The following is a 15,950-nucleotide window of genomic DNA, read 5'->3' on the forward strand; positions in this document are numbered from 1 at the left end:
TGATACAGCGTCGTTAAATAACCAAGTAAAAAGTAAAAGAATAGCATACCTGTTTTAATACTTTGTAGCACTATTGTAAGTTCAACTGGTTTTTGTACTGCAAAATACATGTTTTATTTTATGTTATAAAAGGGTAAGTTGTCTGACGAAATAACTGCTTTCAAAGAAAGTTTAGGAATTTCTAAAGAGAGATAATAAATCCGAATAGAATAAGAAGGCCATTGACTTTACAAAGACATGACAGTAGTAGTTAGAGTCGACGCCAATTCGGAAGGCGGTTGTCTGCTAGCGTTTGTGTCGAGACAGACAGAGAGAGCAAGGCAGCGTACAACATTGCCACATCGTACTTCACGAGCACGTGTGATACAAATAGCGCAGGAGAGAATTTAAATTATTAAAAAACAATAATGACCTTAGCCGTTGATTACTGTAAGCATGACACCAAACAAACCCTCTTTCCTTCACTAACAATATTCTTTGCACGGTTCTCAATCCCACACCACATGCTTCTGCAGTCGTTTCTTGCATGTTGGCAACGTTGCTGCCAGCACCAAGATGGCCGGCAGCATTCTGCTCGTTAAGGTTTTAATAATAATTATACACCTTAAACACTATTTTCCGCGCCTGCTTGTGTAATACTTGTCTTTTTACAGTCTCTTCTTCCATTTATTTACCTTACACACACACAGTAAATGTTAGTTTTACTTATTCAATGTATTGAAACACTCGCACGTGAACAAACGAACTCGGGAAGTGCTTGTTATAGACTGATTCTGATTGGTTCTATTGTACAAGCTTGTGACGTCACATACCAGAAATGCTACGGCGCATATAGAAGTTAACCGCCTTCTGAAATGCCGTCTAGTCTAGTTTCCTATGACTGGATCTTGACTTAACGTCATCTTCCTTTGTGCTTCCCAGTAGAGGCTTATCTTGTTCTCTGATTTCTGTTTTTCTCTGTCTAGTTCTGTGCATGTTAGGAGTGGACAGCGTCCATTTGGAGTTTTCATCTTTGCAGAGTGGACAGCTTTCAGAGTTTACTTTGTTGATGCAATGCAGGTGGTATTCCAGGCAGTCATATCCTGTGCAGAGTCTAAATTTTGCTGTTGCTTCTTTTCTTGATAGGGAGTAATAGTCCATTCCATCTCTGTCGATATTGATCCACTTATTCTCGTATACATTGATGTAGTGGCTATCTAGTTCTGACTTTATTATTTGGTTTAGGCTGTGTAATATTGCTGTTTTGCTGGGTTGTTCAAAAAGTTTTGTTCCTTTTTTCTTTAAGTTGATCTGCCATATCATTTCCATAGAACCCTACGTGTGAGGGGATCCATTGCAGAGTAATTATTTTCTGTTGTTTCTGTAGAGTTCGATGAAATGTTCGACTTTCTGCTATTAGTTTGGTTTTGGGATTTCTGTTTATGATACTGCTTCAAGTACTGATTTTGAGTCGATCAGTATGACTGCTTTTTTGAAGTTTTGGGCTCTGTGAATTAAATTAGTGCGACTTAAATTGTTTTTACTTCCCCATCGAATGCTATGCTGCCTTTGTTTACTGTTATGTAGTGTGCAAATTCTTTACTATAAATGCCTGCTCCATTGTTCTCTTGAGAACTTGCTTTGAGGCCATCTGTATATATTCTCCACCATTCGGGTTCTAGGTATCTTTAATTAATTATGGATAATGCAAATTGCTTTAGTTGTTCACTGTTCATGTCTTTTTTTCTTATTTATTAGTATGTTAATGTCCAGGTGCACATGACAGTAATAAAATTATTCCATCATAACTGAGTTACTGGTCTGACAAATACTTTTTCTACAGAGTACCGTGTATTGTTCGAAGAAAATTCTTCTAGCGGTAATAACCAACCTTATACTAGTGACAGACTACAGTTGCTAATCGCGATTAGCATTATTGCAATTAGCTCTGATCGCGATTACCGAAAATGTGTAGACACATTAGGTCACGCTTGGTCCCGTCTGGTCAACAGCTGAATCACCATAGAGGAAACATTTTCTCTATGTACATACTTAAAATGTTTGTTCATTGTTTTTCCTTTTTGTCGTTTTTTGCAGCTTGATATGGGAATTTATTTGTTAGAATTTGTACATGTTTTATAATCTAAACTGATAGAATTTATATTATTTTGGAAAGAAATTTTATAACCTATATAATTTATACCTTAAAGCCTAAGATTTATATTATTTTGTAATAAAACATATTTTTTACTTGAATCCTAACCTCAACGATATCATCGTAATGGAGACTGAAATTAAAAATCAGAAAAAGAAATCAGTTCCAGCTTGTAATTCATTATTTATTGAAATGAAACTTTTTCAACAGCCTTCTATTGACTCCATATATGAATAATTCGTCTGCCATTTGTTAATATATTTGTTTTTATATTCTCACATATGCATTAAATTTCTCCAATACGTCTAATGGTAGCCAAATGTCATTTTTTATCCATTCATTTTCGGTTATATTTCATATAATACAATGGAATGGGTAACAAAATTCCAGAGCAGAAGCTATCACGACTTCCGAAATTATATAAATCAAGATGATTCGAAACCAAAGATTACTAAAATATTACTTTCGTCAAATGGGCTGTGCCTCAGCGCGATTATCTAGTTCTGGAAACAGGATTAAGCTCCTGATCGCGATCGGGACGGTGACACACTACAACCCCGATTGCGATTAGTGACTGTAGTCTGTCACCAGTATTACAAAGTCAGCTAGACAGAAGGACAAACTTGCAATCCCTTCCATTTTTATGTGATTGTCATTTGAATGTGATGCTTAGCAAAATACGCATATAACGACCAGTGCTGGGTTAAAAATGAAAAGTTAGCTAGACAGAGGGACAAACTTGCAATCCCTTCCATTTTTATGTGATTGTCATTTGAATTTGATGCTTAGCAAAATACTCATATAACGACCAGCGCTGGGTTAAAAATGAAAAGTCAGCTAGACAGAGGGACAAACTTGCAATCCCTTCCATTCTTATGTGATTGTCATTTGAAGTTGATGCTTAGCAAAATACTCATATAACGACCAGCGCTGGGTTAAAAATGAAAAGTCAGCTAGACAGAGGGACAAACTTGCAATCCCTTCCATTCTTATGTGATTGTCATTTGAAGTTGATGCTTAGCAAAATACTCATATAACGACCAGCGCTGGGTTAAAAATGAAAAGTCAGCTAGACAGAGGGACAAACTTGCAATCCCTTCCATTCTTATATGATTGTCATTTGAAGTTGATGCTTAGCAAAATACTCATATAACGACCAGCGCTGGGTTAAAAATGAAAAGTCAGCTAGACAGAGGGACAAACTTGCAATCCCTTCCATTCTTATGTGATTGTCATTTGAAGTTGATGCTTAGCAAAATACTCATATAATGAGCAGCGCTGGGTTAAAAATGAAAATTTTGTCTGGATATATGTGTGGAGGCTCATTGAAATTATAAAACGTGCTTGAAAGAATATTTAGCTTATGTTATTGTCAATTATTTTAACCCGTATTAGAAACAATAGACCATACTGATCGTAAGATCGAAAGTAGAATGCTGGAAAGTGTAATTTAGCGACATTAGTTGTTGAAACGGAGCTTTCGGGCTAAGATGCCGTGGTCTACTGGTGCAGATGTTACCAGACGTTTTGTCTACTATTGCGGCAGACATCTTCAGTGGTTAGGTATCCTGAGCAGAAGACTTCGACCGAGGATACCTAACCACTGAAGATGTCTGCCGCAGTAGTAAACAAAATGTCTGGTAACATCTGCACCAGTAGACCACGACATCTTAGCCCGAAAGCTCCGTTTCAACTAGACACCGGCCGTGAAAGCCTGCATGCTAAGACATTAGTTGTTTTCATGTTCATTGATATAATATGTGGTTTATGGGCACTTCTATGCCATACTCAGAATGAAAAAAAGAAAAACACTATAAGGCCTACTAAATTTTGATCATGTAGAGTAGACATAGTGAATTGGTAGTTGAGAAGTTAATTTGTTGTGCTTCTTTTTTCTTACTTTACATCATACGTCGACTTTTTATGTCTTGAATGCTTTCTACTTTTAAGTATTTTATTTTTTTGACTGGCCTTATTAAATTGTAATCTCATGATCAAGTGGGGAAAAAGAGTAGTGAACATCTTGGTGTAGGTACTGATGTTTTACATCATTAAAGACGATACTTGAAAAATTTAAATTTACGTATATTCATAGTCTATTTATTGAGTCTTAGTTATCAGTTATCACATAGCAATCTATGCCGTAATAATTAACTTATACGATTGAAAGTGTACATTTAAAAGCCGCAATGTATTTATGAAAAACCAGAATACTGTATGTTCTTATGTACTTATTTAAAATCTTATATTTATCTATTTATTTTTGTAATACAAGAATAGTTTATTTAAGAGACTATAATAATATATGCTTGTTTTATTAATTAGTAAGTCAAGTAACTATCATTTCCAGTACTCAAAAATTAAGGTCTTCGGCCTGTTTCATTGTTATATAAACTGTATTGAACATTGTAAAGGGGATGTTAAGAATGAGAATTGAAATTAAAAAGAAACAACATTATTTTAATGTTATATGTGTCCATTGAAACTTCCTAATGTTTATGTTATAAACTTATAAGACATTTATAAAGTCTTCAATACATCATCGATTTGAGATGAGACGTTTATAAAAAAAAATATTTTAACACCATATTACACGTCTTTGTACTGATTGGCTACTAAAATAGTTTAATAAGGAGAACAGCAAATAGTGTGTAGATCGTAAAATTTACATTTCAACACGTTGTTAGCAGTATTTGCAATAGATAAAGCAAAAGTTGTCTTAGAATGCTGTACTTACAGTAACTGTGCATGTATGTGATGCATCTAGTAATATTGAACGTAATATATCCATTCTATAATGTCATGATCTTACATGATTGTGTATATTAAGTATCTTCTTATTACGGTAGATCACATAAGTAATGTTTAATAGTGATCATTGTACATCAGAGGATCTGTAGTTACTCTCTTTTTATGCTTTATAAAAAATATTATAATACATTTCTTGCAAGCAGTGATATTTTTCACTAGATTTATAGTTATACAAAGTGTTCCTATGTAGATCGGTTTCAAGTAGTCATGGTCCATCAGCTTATTTGATAGTACAGTATAACCCCGATAAGACGCTGTTCAAGGGGCCTCGTGTAAACTGCGTATTAAATGGGACTGCGTATTAGGCGGGTATACTAATTTTGACTTATATACAGTATCTATTAGCATTTTTCTTTATTGAAATACATGATTCATGAAAGGTAATACAGTATTACTCCATTATATAATTACTGTACTGTACGTTAATAGTACATTATGCAACGAGCCTATAATGATAGTAATTAAGAATCGAGTATGGATATTTATGAAATGAGCACAAGCGAGTTTCATAATTTTCATACGAGCTTCTTAATTACCATTATAGGCGAGTTTCATACGACTTTTTATGCTCGACCATATTTCTAACTTGAAATTACCGGTATTCAGATGTATACATTTTATTTGTAACTGACAAGATCGGAAGTGACCTTGTTCTAGGTCGTGAATTGTGAGATGTGTGCAGACGCGAAAGTATTGATTTTTTCCGAGGAACAATAATGTCATTGACCTTGACGTAGTCCCGTTAAACTTGATAATATTATAATATTATAACCTTGATTATTGAATTCGACATTGAAAAACGAGATGACAAATTGAATTTATTTGAATATTATTTACAATTAACGGTAATTATTATAGTAACAGAACATAACCTTCTGCGACAGTATTGGATTTCCAGCCTCCGTGACTTTTCGCTAATTCTCTTTCGATTGCATATCCGAGAATAATCGATACTTGCTGTTTTATAACGGTACAAAGCTGACTTGTCATTGGCTGAACACATGTAAGCTCAGTTATCATTGGCTGAAGACCTGTACTTTAATGAGTAGGTGTACTTTAATGACATGCATTAAAGGACTGCTACCAGATGTATAATTAGTACATTTCGGCATGGTCGAGCATAAAGACATTTACGATACTGTATATATGTACTGTACTTAATTCTTTCGAAAAGAGTCGTTTATAGTTGTTTGCCGTGTGCTTGTTCTCCAAGTCCTCATGTTTACCACACTTTACTCTCTTGCGCTTACACATTCCCGATGTCGCAGCTGCAGTGATTGAGTCGCTATCTTTTATTATCATTATTAATGTCGATGATGGGATTCCTAATGAATCAGACAGTTGTTTCTGATTAAGAGTACTGGTTTCATCGTACTTTCGTAAGATTTCCAATTTTTCAGACACAAAAAGTGCTTTTCTTTTAACACTCATTGTAATCACACAGACACTTCAATACACTAAAAGATAACAAAGTGGCCAGCAAAAATTTCCAGAATTTTATTACTGTCGAGTGAGGAATGTTGCTTGAGAGAGAGGGTTAGCAAGAGGGTGGATTATTGTAACTGTAAGCTGCGCAGGTAAAGGGTCGAGTAAGAGAGCGTAACAAGAGGGTGGGGTATTGTATAGTATGAAGGTTTAAATGCGCAGGTAAAGGGTCGAATGCAATACTTTTCAGGTTAATGGCACCAGTAAGTTCAATGGCCAAAATGATTCATTGTTGTTACAGTACATTGCTGAAAATTACATCGGAAATATTCCACAAAAACAGCGTATTATGCGGGACTTGAGTGCAACAAACGGGGTATTTTATAAAGGCGTTATATATGAAATGTGCAGGGACCAGACAAAAAAAAAGCGTATTACATGGGATAGCGTAATAAGCGGGCGCGTCTTATCGAGGTTTTACTGTAGTCTGTAGCACCCATCCTGAGGAAGCTAAGCAATGGAAGGAGTGTGAACAGACCTGTCCATATGCCAGCGTATGATCACTCATCACCAGCCAACAGATTTTATTAGGTAGAGGCTAGCCTGGGACCAGTCTGCATAGGAATTCCTGTATTCTTCGACGTAGATAAACTTCGTCCCATTTAAAATCTTACCAAGAATATGCTATCAAAAAATGATAGAATAATATATGTTGTAACTTTATTACATAATACAGTATAACAAACCACTTGTAACTTGTTGAGTACATTACATATAACATAAGGCTAAAATTTACAAAATCGGACAAAATGAGATATGTTTCATAGATATTTTAAATTATGTATTTATTTAGTTTATTTTTTCTGTACATTATTGTTAACGTGTAGATCAGTGTTACGTAACTGGCCACGATTATTTAAAAGAGAATTTTATTTTATTCTACAATTTATATAATAATATCCACAAAAATGTCAATTCTATGACGTCACAGAACTGACAAAAACCAATTTTCAATCTGTTATCCATTAAATCTCATGTTAATTAGGCTGCTGGGTTTAAGATTATGTTGAATATGCAACCCTCATATCTGACTGTTTACATAAATCTACATGACACATTTTTACAGAATTTAACTATCTCAGAACTGACTATAGTCCCGTCGCTCTAATTTCCGGCAGCCAATCTCGTTGCAGGTCAGCTACATTTAAATGTGTGCATCTTGTGATTCGCTGAGGAAGACGTTATTCATTTCTTAAGGCTCGATAAATACTTAATATAATCGCCCGCCATTTTGGCTCTTTCATTGGCGTTTGCAGAAAGCACACGAAGACGTTATTTGCTGAATTACAGTGCGTTTGATTTATTATCATAGGAGCTACGACATGATAATGTTTAACTGTGTGGCAAATATGTAGATTCCTCGTATGGTAGCTCGGCAACGAAAGAACAAAAATGGCGAACGATACAACCTATATACCTAGACTTTATAGAGCCTTCACTTCCTAAGACGTAAGCAAAGAGGATTCACACTGGGAATAACAGCGTCGGGACTATAGTAATAAATGTACTCACTGGGAAACAGTGACATATGTTTTTCTTTCTCTAATATAAAAATTACAAATCACCCTTTCACTGCATACTCCTACACTGTGGCCCATACCAAACAACTGAAGACCTGTTCTGGACTCTTGCAGTCATCCAGTGGATTCTTATATCGCTTGTAGTATGTGTCACAGAACTGACATTAACTATTAGTGACTGATTAAATAATATTTTAGAGCATTAAAGAAACAATTGAATGACTATCTTTTGCAATAAACTAATAAATGACAGGCGTATGTTAACATTTAATCCTATCAAATATTGTGTTTCACTCTTTTAATTGCTAAATGACAATAATGATGCTCTTGAAGATGTAGTCAGGGACACGTCACAGAGCTGACATTCATTTCCACACTAAGAGTTGCTGCTCAGGCATAATATAAGGGGGTCAGAAACAAAGGGGTATAAGTGCACTTGTTATTTTTGAGAAAGTGTGGTTCAAAGTACTTAAGCTTTCGTAAATTCAGTGACTTTTTTATTTCCATATTAATATGTGATGTGGTTAAAAGATATATCCCTTTGCCACTAAAATTTTAGATGCTTTAGTTTGACCTGGATGCACTTAACTCATATTCTTAGAAATGTCAGTTGTACCCCTTTGCTTTTAACCCTCTCATATTTAAATATTAATTAAATTATAACATGATGGTTGTCATTGTTTTAGTAGGTAAAATTATATAATTTCCAGTCAGTTACATGATAAGTTTCATGAACATGTTTTGTCCAATTTCGTGATTTCTAGCCATAAATATTTCTGTAGGAGAGAGCTTACACATCAGTAACTATTTTGGTATTGGATTATTTTCTATTATTTTTTAAATGTTCAAACGAATTTTGTATGTAGTCTTTAATTTTATGTAGTAAGTTGACTAAGTAATAATTACTTACAAAAATAAATGATGAAGGATGGATAGAACAGAAAAATTCTCTCTGGCACATGGACTCGAACCCGGATTTTCAGCTCTACTTGGTGATGCTTTATCCACTAAGCCACACCGGATTCCAGTTCCGATGCTAGATCAAATCCCCTCAGTTTAAGTTCTATCTGTCAAGTTTTCTCTTTGGTGGCCAACCCTCATGTACTGTGGCACAATGTCCAACGCACTTTGTACAGAGGTGTACTCATTACGAGTGACTAAGTGGCCGAGATCTGATGGGATGAGTACCCTCTTAAATCACTAAGTCATTACTAGACTTCGTTGAATTGCCACACACAGCATGCAATCAGGTTGCCGATGTACGGTAGCATAGAAGAGGTGAGCAACCGCCCGGTCTCATAGTAGCAGCAGTTCATGTTAAGAGTTGTGACCGGTCCAAATAGATAGAGCAGCTACAGCTAATGTATACCTATGTAAGCACTTGTTTTTGCATTACTGTGGTTGGAATAGTCAAAGTTTAACATTTGTTCAGTGCAGATAAGAATTCAATCAAACATACTACAATGAGAGTGTTGCTGTTCCAAACAATTACTCCTGGAATACCCTTACCCCCGCAGCCAGTCTTGACCTGTTGGAGAACGTGGTTGGATGTTGTTAATTATTATGCAGAACATTATGGAAAAATAATGGAGGTAATTCATGCATTGGATAGCACAGACAGTTCCGCTGTTGCAGCTGTAAAATCATTGCTTTCTGAATAGCTATTGAAAGACATTCTGTCATTGATTCTAATTTTAAAATGTGTCCAAAAGTATCATCCTGTTAGAATCGTCTAAACTATAACTCTCAGAAGCCCTTCATATAGTGGATTAAAAGTATCACAAACCGTTATCCAAAATAACAATTCACTAATTTCATAAAAAGTGAAATGTAAGTTGAGAAACATTATAGCTAAAAATTCTGCCTATTCACAACTTCGTATTATAAATGATGTACTATCAGGTCACGACAAGACGTCTGAAGTTAGTGTACTAAAAAGTAGTGACTTTCCGTTCTTCAAATATGTACGTATTACATCTTGTGATGTTGAACGTACATTTTCCCAATCTAAAAACTGTTTAAGTGACCATCGGAGGAGGTTACTTTGCAGTCGCTCAAAATGTACATAACTCTTTACTGTAATGTACATATTCAAGGATTATGTATCTTACATTAAATTTTAAGAGTTAATATATCTCACTATAAAATAATTGTATATTTACATGTTTAGACATTTCCTACTTCAATGATCATTCATTATATTTCTTGAATGCAGAATACAGGTTTTTATTGTAACCGCAGTATACTGCTCAGTGTTTACATCAGAGACACGCCCCCTTCTCATAGTCTATACCGCGTGCACAGCAAACCTTACGAATCTCGTGGCAATTCCACGAAGTCTAGTCATTACTTACGCTTATCATATTATTATGATGTACCGAAGTAGTATGATATTTCCGTGCAGGGATTCTGCATTACCATGTGATGAAGGATGGATAGAACAGAGAAAAATTCTTTCCGGCACCGGGACTCGAACCAGGTTTTCAGCTCTACATGCTGACGCTTTATCCACTAAGCCACACTGGATTCCAGTTCTGATGCCGGATCGAATCGCCTCAGTTTAGTTTCTATATGTCAAGTTTTCCCTTTGGTGGCCAGTCCTCATGTACTGTGTCACAGAATATGTGACAGTGGCACAAATGTATACAAGAATGAAGGAAATATTTATTTTGTATATTTTAAAGTAAACGTAGCAATTCCCATGCTTGCTATTGGATTCTAGTTTCATGGCAATGGATTTTGGCAATGACAAAAATCCTTAGTTTGGCTCTCTAAAAAAAGAGAGTAAAACTCGAATGCCCACGTTGTATATTTACAGTAGGTATAAGAATACTGTCGCTGAATGACAGGGCTTCAGTCAAAATTTACCAGTCATTTCTCGCTCGCTTCGAAATGTAATATCTCTAGTCATCATTGTCGCCAAACATTCCGTCATCAAGGTAATTCTGCTTGACAGGTGCCCATGTCTCACTATGTGGAGGCATTAGCAACTAACTATAATTCGTGTATACTGTATCCGTGCATGTAGGCCTACATATATCTGTGGACATGCATATAGAGATTTTTTTTTTCATATCATACATTTTCCAATTCAGTGCATTTCTTAATGTTCTAAATGTGTTCATTCAGGGTGCAGAACAGAGTAAATTCGAGACAGTCCGAAATGGAAGTAATTTTTTTGCGGTAAACCTGTTGAAACTCCAGCCTTTCTTTAATAGTTAACAGTTTCTAATACTATGTATGCGTGTAATTATTATTATTATTATTATTATTATTATTATTATTATTATTATTATTATTATTATTATTATAGGCCTCTCTTTTATATTGGACTTGTATCTGCAATATCTTCTTCTTCTTTATCAGGCTCTACAACTCTCAGATGAAAGTTTTGGCCTTCTTAACAACTTTCTTCCATTCCTTACGGCTTCCAACTATCTTTGTCCAGTTTTCCACCTTCATCAATTTCAAATCATTCAGGACATCATCCTCCCATCTATTTTTTGGTCTACCCTGCTTTCTGTTAACTATTGGTTTCCATTTGTATATTTGTTTGACCAGTCTATTATTCTCCATTCATTTATATGACCAAACCATCCTAATCTTAGCGATTTTATATGATTTATTATTTTTCCATCTGGCATTCACTTGTTGAGACTTTTTTTAGCAAAATCTTTTTTACATGATAGGTAGGTATCTGCAGTATAGTCCTCGGAATTATTTGCATTATCTGTGTAACGTAATCATTAATAATCTTTTGTTTGCCATTTTATTTATGACATATCATAGTATTATTTCTCTGATACTGATTCAAGAAACATTGGGAGAAATATTTCCTCCCAGTCATTGCTACATAGTGTATAATGAGTGCCTTTTAATTTTTGTTAAGTTATACTTCATGTAGGCGTATCTGTGTGTGTTTGGCGATAATTTATGAATATAATTGGTATGTTTCTAATTTGTTGCATATTCTTCCTTTATAAATGTTTTATTTTTCGAAATATGTTGTGCAAAGAAGGTAAAAATAAACTGGATAGTGTTACTTAAAAATTATAATGAATTACTTTGTGTAAAATAAGTAATACAGTAGCTACTATATTCGATTATATTCTTACACATTATCATTGATTTTCTTCTTGTAGTTTAGCAGGAACACGTATTGTGCAGTATGTTACAAATAGATAATTGTACCAGACTTTGATATATGGGTAATTATGTGAATTATTTGGAAATGTTGTTTGAGAAATTTTGAAATCTCAAGAGAGTAAAGGTACGGTCACACGTCGCTACTTTTGCAGCGCTGCAGTACAAAAAACTGCGCAACTCTTGTACTGCGACGTGTGAACAACGGTGCAACCCGAAAAGTAGCGGCTGCCGAACCTGCTGCCCGCTACTTTTCCATGCTGCGCGCAACTTAAAAGTAGCGATGTGTGAACAGGGTTCTCAGGGTTGCAGCCGCAGCATTTTTGATATCGGTTTTGTTGAAACTTTTGCTGCGGTTGCAACCAGTGTTACCACCCAAATGTGCCAGTGGCACTTTTATTGTTTGGATATATTTTAATGTTAAATGTGATGAAAATAAATTATTTGTAATAGTTATTAAATACACAACATAGTCTGAGCATAATTGGTGACGATATAATTCATTTTTTAAATTTTCCGTAGCGTAGTTCCAAACAGGAGGGTTGCCAACATTGACTACGTGAATATACTGTTGGTTATCATTTAAGTATATAGGCGTTTTAAAAGCTTTATAGTAAAAATAATGTCAATTTATGAATACTAGATACGCCAGAAAAGCAAATAATAGATAAGTAAGCTTTCGCATGAGTTTCATAATAATGCGAACATAACCACAAAATGTATATTGAGAAGTCAACACGGAGATGGAAACCTGCAGCATGACTTCGGCTGTAAAAGTAGACTTTCAGTTCTGTGAAATAAATTTTAATATTCTTAGTAACAGTAAATTGAGCCTTCAAAGTGTGTAGCTACACATTTAAAAATGAGTTAAGTTTGCGATATCTTTGTTTCCTGTTATTTTTATGTAAGAGAAATGTTGATGATTCATTGTATATTAATCTTTTCCAATAATAATTTCAAAATAAATTAATACATTATAATTTAATAATTAGCCTACATCAATTCAGTTAATATTATATTTTCCTTTAAACCAATAACTTGCTTGAGAACTATGGTACTGTCTTTAAATTTTATTAGTACTAGCATTAATTAAGTACGCATACTACAAAATTTATCTGTAATATGTCAAACATTGTATCAAGAAGAAATAAATTACATGGACATTGTATAAGTAATTTATTTTATTAACATTTCCACAGTTCTTATAAAACAAATATGTTTTACATTGCATATGGTTGGTTGGTAGCCAATACTCTGGTATCATGGCAATGAAGTCATCAGTGATGTCACAAACACAAACACCATCAATTTCACCTACAGGCACATCCTCCGATATTTGAGCAACTTTACACATTTTTTTATATCCACTGTTTTTCCCAAACACATTCTGGAATTTGTCCCTTAGTACTTGTACTTCTGAACCTAGTAGCGAGTGCAGTTTAATTTTCACGGCACGCACCTCTCTGTTTCAGACAACAGGTTTTTGGATGTTTCGAGTGTTTTTTTTTTTTTTTGGTGTCACACAAAAAGCTTAGATTTGCTAATAGGAAAGCCAAATCGTTTTTTAAACAACCATCTTTCAATATATATTGAAGGATATCGATTGATGAAGCCCAATAACAGGGAATCACAACATGACGTATTGCCTTACTTGGTGAACATGAGCGAGAGGCGAGAGATTTGTTTAAATTAAATAATGTTCATATCCGAGCTTTTATCTGTTGTGTTTCACAAACAAAGCGTGGAATGAAATCATCTTCAGCAACAATAAACATTCCTAATTATGTGTTGCAAGATCTCTCCTCCTTGTCCATATTAATTTATTCTATAATAATAACACTGATATGCTGCCTAGCAGTTCTCAGAACTTGCTGCGATACTATTACGAAAATGGATCACGGATACACCACACAGCGCTTAGAAACACGAAGCAACCAAGAATTCTTAAAAAGATAACGCACTTCTCAGTAACATAATTGATTTAGTTTTAAAATGTTTCAAAGTTCTTGTAAAAAATTATTTAAGTAAAAAAAACTCCAAGATTTATGTGTTTATAATAGATTTCCAGAAAATATGTATTTACATTTTTTTTTTTGTGAAAATATGTGTTTTTATGTGAAATAAAATTCGGGTTTTGAACTTGAAACTTCATGTTCGGAATTCTTAATTTTGTTAATTGTGTTTTACCACACGCAAAAATAATATTTAATTACATAGGAATCTGCTCCATAGTCATCACCCGTCTTGCAGTCCAGTATTTTTCTGTGATGTTGAGATGAACAGGCAAAGCTTCTCTATTTTCCAGGTGATGTTTATCCATGATTACGTCCTTTCCACATAACACATAATTGGGTGAGAGGGAGATGCCGATTGTATTTAACGGAGCTGCCAAACAATCATGCCCAGTCAGAAGGCGGAAGGCTGCCACTGCTGATTTTCTTGGTTCTTCAAGGATGATGTTTACATTTTGGAGGAGGGGTTCCCATGATTTATCTTTAGCTGATTCCTTTATTCTGTTCAAACATTTTTGTTTGTACTGGAATTCTTTATTGAATTTAACAGAAATAAATGATTTTTGAGTATTAGGGTGCAGCCAGTTGACGCACCAATTCATTACCTGCAATGCGCAGTGTGCTGGAACCCATTGCAGAACCATTTCCTTGCCTAGTTTTTGGAGCTGCTTTATCAGGATACAGCACTGAGAAGTTTTGTGAGGTGGAAGCCTTAACATTCCGTCACCCTATAGACCTTTCAGCGCTTCTCCTGGAATAATTTTGCTTTTAGGCTATACAGGGTGTTTAAAAAATACGGGGCATAATTTCAGGTATGTATTTCCCACATGTAGACAATTAAAATAGTTCATTACAACATGTGTCCGGAAATGCTTCATTTCCGAGTTATGGCCTTCACAACATTGAAATTCACCGGAACGTTTTTCTTTCTGCAGGTCGTTGTCATTACAGAAGATGTTCAAAATGTCCACCTCCTGCTTGAATACAGACCTCACATCGATGTCTCATTGACCTGCGAACACGATCCCAAACTCCAGGAGTATTGCGTATGTCCTCAGAACATGCCACAATTCGATTCCGAAGGGATTCCAAATCAGGCACCGGAAACAAATAAACCAATGATTTTAAATGGCCCCACAAGTAGAAATCGAGAGGGTTCAGATCAGGTGAGCGTGGAGGCCAAGCAATTGGGCCACCTCTACCTATCCATCGATCAGGAAACCTTCGATCCAAGTACCTACACAACACTGAATGTAACCTTCGCCTCGGAATGAACTGTCAGAGTGCTCTCTTAATGTCTCCTTTGACGGCAACGACCTGCGGAAAGAAAAACGTTCCGGTGAATTTCAATGTTGTGAAGGCCAACTCGGAAATAAAACATTTCCGAACACATGTTGTAATGAAATATTTTGATTGTCTACATGTGGGAAATACATACCTGAAATTACGCCCCGTATTTTTGGAACACTCTGTATAGTTATGTACATAATTATTTTTCTGAATTTTATTCAGCTTCCTCCAAGTGAAGGCTGCCTAGAAGACAAAGCTTACCAAAAAATAGTTGTTTTTTTGAGTAAATAGTAGGTACACAATTATAATAAAAAAAAACAATGGAGAAGGAAAAGAAAAAGAAATAACACAATTATAAATAATTGAAGATGACTAAACAAAAGATCATTAATTCCAGAAAAAACATAAAATTTCCTAGTACGGTATCTATTTGCTATCAGGTGATCACAGTGTCTATTTAGCACTAGTTGCAAGACCCAACTTACGTGAGCATATCACCATAGGAAAGAGATCAATCTATTTACGTGTAGAGATGGTTTCTTAGGATTTTTATAG

Source organism: Periplaneta americana, chromosome 7, assembly GCF_040183065.1.
Source record: "Periplaneta americana isolate PAMFEO1 chromosome 7, P.americana_PAMFEO1_priV1, whole genome shotgun sequence".
NCBI classification, from domain to species: Eukaryota; Metazoa; Arthropoda; class Insecta; order Blattodea; family Blattidae; genus Periplaneta; species Periplaneta americana.